A 7462-nucleotide genomic window follows, 5' to 3' on the forward strand; every position below is an offset into this window, starting at 1 on the left:
CACTCATGCACAAACACACACACACCGTTACATACACTCATGCACATATGTTGAGGAACAAATACACAACAATCATATCACCTGTCACATAAGCAACACTACTAACTGTTATAGAAGGAGACTTGCAGTCAACACTTACTTTTAGCAAACATCAATACAATTAGCCGATCTTGACCTAATCCCAGGTTATTCCTGGTGTGCTGGTTTAAGACAGCTGCCTTTACCAACATTGGCTTCCCCGCTGTGCATTCTGCTGGGGTTCTGACACGTTACTATGATTCCTGCCCTCTGACTCCCTGAGAGCTTCCAGCCTCCCTCCTTGCCCCGCGCAACCACACAATTAATGAACTCTGCACATGACTTAAAGATGTCAGCATGGAGCAAGTCTTAAACCCTACTGTGAAAAGCTCCATTGTTTCTATCACTCTCATTGACCCTTTGTGCCTTTGAACTCCAAAATCAATATGGTTACCTAGGAACCATCTTTTATTAATATCTCTTAGACCACTATTGCCTAAATACCTTTAGTCTTCCAAATGACTTCAATTAATAACTATAAAGCTATTCAGTATTGCCTGAAACAAGGGTCTAGTTGAAAATTCCCTTGATGGAAATTGCAACAATTACTCAAACTGCAGGGCCAAACACATCTTTCACCAAATTATCCACGGTTTCATTTTAAAGTCAATTGTTTTATACCAGTTTCACATTACCCCATTCACTCTTCAAATGTTATTGTACAAATACATTTGTTATCATAGTGCTTCAGCCTTGCATTGATTGGGCATCTGTGAATAATGTTGTGAATCTGAAATATGAAATTTGGAAGTTGGATCTTAAAAGAAGTAACATTATCATATCTGTAGTAACACATCATAGTCTGAACTGAATCCCAAGCTTCCTGGCGATTTTGCAGTATTTTGATATCTTTGGTATAATTTTGACATTGTGTGATGTGTAATGCACATGCAGCTTTATGTTATATATCTCTACCAATATTCATTTGTATTGACCAAATGAGAAGGGGTGTTTAACTGACAATGAAAGCACTATTTAAAGTGCTGGAGGAACTCAGTGGGTCAGGCAGCATTTGGGGAGTGAATGGACAGGTGATGTTTCGGGTCAGGTGCAGAAGGGTCACCTGTGCATTCCCTCTCCTGATGCTGCCTGGCCTGTTGTGTTTCACCAGCACTTTGTGCTTTGCTCTAGATTCCAGCATCTGCAATCGCTTGTGACTCCATTAAAGCAATATTATGTGCTCTGCACCAGATCCCCATTGGAAAAAAAAAGCCTCCTGTGTGTATTTATCTTATATTGTTTGCAGAGTTGAGCTGAAAAACATTGCGAACGCAAACAAATTAAGCATTTTAGCACCTTGTGCGGTAAAGTTGAGATATTGTTGATTGAGTTGTGTAATCTTATTATTTACTACATACAAAGGTGACCTAAATATAACTAGCTGCTGTTCCTGATCATGTTGGACCAAATAGGCCTATCATAGACTTTACAAACATGATCTAGGTTTTACGGTGGGTATTGGTCCTTAAAACCCTATTTTTATTTTATTCATTCACCAAATGAGGCATCAATGACTGATCCATCCCAAGTTATCTCTGAACTGAGTGAATAACTGGGCCATGTTAAGGGGACAGTAAGAAGTCAACCCTACTGATTCCGGAGTCATAGATGTGCTACACTAGTCAAGGACAGATCTTCCTCTCCAAAGAATTGTTGAATCAAATGGAATTTTGGCAATTATCCTGTTGTTCCATGAATCAAGAGGCAAGAGCCAAGTCAAGAGTATTTTATTGTCATATGTCCCAGATAGAACAATGAAATTCTTACTTGCAGCAGAACAACAGAATATGTAAACAAAATATGTAAATATGGTGCTCTGTAAACAATAACAAACGAGAGAATATAGTTCAGTGTGGGTATATAAATATAAATACATACATGCACATGCATACATACATACATACACATACATACATACACATATATAGAAACAAACAATAATAGTGCAAAAAGACAAAATCATTGCCCCCGTCTATGTAGTTCAGAGTTTATTTAGAGGTTGTAGTGTTTACTCGCCTAATGGCTGTAGGGAAGGAGCTGTTTCTAAAACTGCATGTTACAGTTTTCAGGCTCCTGTACCTTCTTCCCGATGGCAGGAGTGAAATGAATGCGTGGCCCTCTGGTGATGCTGGCTGCCTTTTTGAGGCAACGATTCCTGTAAATCCCTTTGATGATGGACTGGGCAGTGTTCACCACTTTTTGCAGGCTTCTACACTCCTGGGCATTCATGTTACAGAACCAGGCCACGATGCGACCAGTCAATATGGCTATTATTGCTAAAATTATAACAATAGTACCCACAGAATGTCAGGATTGATTAGTAGGACTAGATGTTACAATCTCTAAGGTTTGCGCTACAATTGACTGGTGTTGTTCTTGGTGATCACTCGGTGATGTTGCTACCATTCAGACACATCTTCAGTTGTGCACCTCAACGTCACTGGGTGTTTCGGCCTTTTATCACAAGACACCCTCAGTCAAGGCAGGCCCACTGCAGGGTGATCAGTCCTGAGTGTGTGTCTTATGGTTAGCCTCTAGAGGGTCACGTGGCAGCCCAGACAGCATCTCTTCTTTTCAGCCACATCCAGTGACTGCTCCGTTTGGCGGCATTGGCAAGTTCTTTGATTGCCATCCTTTGGGCCTGCCCTCTGACTCCTACTTCCCTCAGGAGCCTTGTGGTGGAACTGGTTACAAAGCCTCTGCACCCCACCTCCACTGGACGCACCCTTACACTCCAACCTCGCTCCTCTGCCTCTATGGCAAGGTTGGAATACAATTCTATATTCTAGATTTGTTTAGTGATTTAAATTTAAATTCAATGGTTCTCTTGATGTGATTTGAATTCATATCTCCAAATCAATGGCCCTGGTCTCTGATTGTTAGACCAGTAATCTATCCTCTATGGAGACACAAGGGGCTGCAGATGCTGGAATCTTGAGCAATGCACAAAGGAGAAGGGTCCTGATCCAAAGCATCATCTGCCCATTCCCTTCCCGGATGCTGCCCGACCCATTAAGATCCTCCAGGTTGTCATCGAAATTTAGCCTATCTAGAGGTTGTAGACAAGGATGCCCGTTATCCCCATTATTATTTGCGCTTGCTATTGAGCCACTGGCAGAAAGAGTTAGGGGGCATCCGGAAATACATGGATATAACACAAAGGACACAGTGAATAAAATTTCTCTATACGCAGATGACGTATTAATTTACATTACAAAACCAGAAATTAGTATTCCAAACTTATTAAAGCTAATAACCCAATTTGGTTCACTTTCAGGATACAGAATAAATTGGAATAAAAGCGAAATTATGCCAATAAGGGAACATAATAAACAGATAATACAACAATTTCCATTTAAAATAGTAAATGAAAAATTTAAATATCTAGGTATCTATGTAACTAAGATATATACATCATTATTTAAAGCAAATTTCCCCCCATTACTGAACAAACTACATAAGAATATTCAATATTGGAAAACACTCCCTATCTCAATGGTTGGCAAAATTAATGCCATAAAAATGATTTTTTTACCGCAAATATTATACCTTTTTCAGACAATTCCGATATATCTGACAAAAAACTTTTTTTTAAAATTGGACTCTATTGTTAATGATTTTATCTGGGATTATAAGAATCATAGGATAAACAAAAGACACTTGTGTAAATCAAAAATAAATGGAGGCCTGGCTTTACCCAATTTTTTGTTTTATTTCTGGGCAGTTAATATTAAAAATATGAATTTCTGGTTGGAAGAAATAGATCATCAACCAGACTGGTTAAAAATGGAAAAGGAAGATTGTTTACCTTTTGATATTGGTTCGATATTATTTGCTACGTCTAAATTAAACAAAAAAATTTATAGGGAAAACCCTATAATATTTAGTGCTATACGAATTTGGAAACAATTAAAAAAGACATTAAAATTAGATAATTTATCACTTTTTCTTCCAATTGTGAATAATCCTTTGTTTAAGCCTTCATGGGTAGACGGGGGTTTTACACAATGGAAGGATTATGGAATTAAAAATATGGGACAACTTTATAGGGAAGGCACTTTTCTGACATTTCAGGAGTTGCAACAGACTTATGGTCTTCGTGGAAATGATTATTTCAGATATCTTCAACTTAGAGATTATGTAAAATCGAACTCCCAAAATTTTCGAATTAGAAATTCAGAAATTCTTGATGAATGTTGGAACAAACATCCTAATACAGAAAAATTAATATCTTATATATATAATATCTTATTAGACAGTGACATTCCCTCCACGGACTTATACAGACAAAAATGGGAAAAAGAATTAAACCAAGTAATTACGAAAGATACTTGGGAAGAAAGTTTGCAACATATACATCAGTGTTCACTAAACGCCAGACATTCTCTAATACAATTTAAAGTAATACATAGGTTACACTATTCAAAAACAAAACTACATAAAATTTTCCAACATATCTCACCTAAATGTGATAAATGTCAACATTTAGAAGCTACATTATTTCATATGTTTGCAAACTGTATAAAAATTAAAAAATTCTGGGTAAATATTTTTAGCATAATATCTAAAGTAACCAGCACACAATTGGACCCAGATCCAAAATTAATTATACTCGGAATATTAGAATTAAATCAAACATTTAGAACAACACAAAGAAACTTTATGGATTATAGTTTAATAACAGGAAAAAAATTAATTCTAAAATTTTGGAAAGGCCCTACGTCCCCCACAATCAAAATGTGGATTATAGAAATGACGGAGACCTTAAACGTGGAAAGAATCAGATTTTCCCTGTTGGATAAACAGGAATTATTTATTGGAATATGGTCTCCTTTTATTGATTACTTAAAGGGTCAGAATGGTTCAGCACAGGAACCTGACTAGCACTCGGACTAAAGAATGGATGAAATGCTATACTTTGAAATGTACGAATATATCTCGAATGAAGTTTTTGTCATTTTAATAAATTTCTCCACTCTTCTTTAACTAACTTTTTCCTTATCTTTATAATCTGTTTTCGTTTTTGTTTTTATTTTTCTTCTCTCTTTTTTCTTTCTTTACTTCATCTAGTTCTTTAGTTCTATCTAGTTTAAAAAAAAGGGGCAAAAGGTATTGGAGACAATATAATAATAATTGACAATATTATCAATTTAAAAATGTATGACTGTAAAGATGTAAACAGGTTATGTACCTATCTCCAATAAAAAATTTATTCAAAAAAAAAAAAAAAAAAGATCCTCCAGCACTTTGCCTTTTGCTCAACAAATCCATTATTCAGGATATCTTTATTTGTCATAATTTTTTTGGACAAAATTTAGTCACCCACAGTCCAACAATAAAAGCAGTAAAATAAGCAAATTACACAACCCCAACCAACACAAAAAAAAGAAACATCCATCACAGTGAGTCTCCTGCAGTCACCTCCTCACTGTGATGGAAGGCCAGAATGTCTTTTCTCTTCCCCTGCCGTCTTCTCCCGCGGTCAGGCTGTTGTCGTTGCCATGTTCCAGGCCGCGCCGGACGGTGAAAGGTCCGCAGCGGGCCAACCCAAGCCCCGCGATCCGGGGCGGGTGAACATGCCGCTGCCGCTGCACGTCGGGGCGGTCATGGCTCCCGATATTGAAGCCCCCGCCAAGCAGAAAAAAATCCCGCGACCTGTTTCAGGCCGCGCCGGATGGTGAAATGTCCGCGGTGGGCCGACCCAAGCCCCGCGATCCGGGGCGGGCGAACACGCTGCCGCTGCCGGAGCTCCCGATGTCGGCATCCACACGGCCCGAGCCGAAGGCGAGTCGCAGCTGCTCCCGCAGACTCCGAGGATGGCCGGCTCCGCAGACGGTAAGTCTGGTCCGCGGGCTCTGCGAATCAGAGCCCTGGAGGCCGCCAACTCCAGGAGTTGGTAGGCCGCAGCAGGAACGGAGACCCGACCCAGAAAACAAAGGTCGGGTCTCAGTTCGGAAGGGACAAATTTACAATTTTACAGTTCCCCCCCACACACACACACATAGTACACAACCACAAAAACACGACATCACATCTACAATTAAGACAAAAAAAAACAACAAAAACACAAAGACAAACGGACCGCAGGTAAGCCGCAGCTGCTAGGGCAGCGCCGCCATTTTGCTACAGTATCTTTTAGCACCCTAACTAGATTCATATTCTACGTCATTCTATTCAGCAGCAGAATGGGTTACAAAGTAATGAAGTAAAGGAAATTACAAAGAGGCCTGGTCTTAGCACTTGTTGCTTGTAATTTCTGATCAAATTAATCCCCTATTCTTTAACTGGTATTAGCTCCGGCATTTTCTTTTGACTAATTTAATCAAGAAAATAATTAAATAAAATCACTTCGGATTTACCTCAGCAAAGCCAAAGAGGTGAAGATGCACAGAAATGAATAATATTATGCTTTTATCCAGAGAAAAGCTTTCTAAATGCCAATGAGCCACAAATTGAAGGTAAATAAATAAACTCAAGAGTAACTTACAGAGAATCAGACAACTGATTAGGTTAGGCTTTCGAACAATTTAATAACTTCCGTTTGTTTGCTATTAAATTTCTTAGTCTTACATTAGGAGACATATTATAGTTTCATAATAGCAACAATCATTAACTTGAAAACACAGCAAGGCAAGCTATTTAATGTTTTTAGTCAAATCTGCCATCTTTAATGACAGTATGGCGAGTCCGGAAACTTGTTCTTTGTTGAAGAAGTTTATTGCGACAGCAATATTCGTTTACAAAGGTTTCACAACAAGATAACGGACAACCATCAAAAACTCACAGTCTTCCTTGAAGACGTCTCCGAACTAACTCTTTTCGGGCGCCAAAAGCGCACATGACAACGCTGTCCAATCAGCGATGTCGCTCTCTGGACCAATCCCTACGGTCGCGCCCACACGTGACCTTGCTGGCCAATCTGAGGGTTCGACGACCTGGACCATTCTCTATGGTCGCTACAACAGGATGTATATTTGCTGTTGGACAAGTCTCAAGAGTGACTTGAAAGATGTCACTCATGCATGTTCAAATTTAAATAAACTAAAATGTGTTGCTTTGCATTCAAGCATAAAATAATAGGGTGGCTGTTATTAGAATCGCTGTCACACAGTGCCAGAGACCTGGATTCACAGATCCTGACCTCGGGTGTTATCCATGTGGAGTTTGCACATTCTCCCTGTGACTGCGTGGCTTTCCTCCCAACATTTCCATTTTCTGCCACGCCCCAGAGATGTGTAACACGGTAGGTATAGTACATTGTCCCTAGTATGTAGGTGAGTGGTAGGGTCTGTGGGGAGTTTGTTGAGAATACGAGAAGACTTTTTTTAATATTAACGTAGAAAGAAGATTAAAAAAAGGAGCTGCAGATGCTGCTTTACAAAAA

Source organism: Rhinoraja longicauda, chromosome 13, assembly GCF_053455715.1.
Source record: "Rhinoraja longicauda isolate Sanriku21f chromosome 13, sRhiLon1.1, whole genome shotgun sequence".
Classification (NCBI taxonomy): Eukaryota; Metazoa; Chordata; class Chondrichthyes; order Rajiformes; family Arhynchobatidae; genus Rhinoraja; species Rhinoraja longicauda.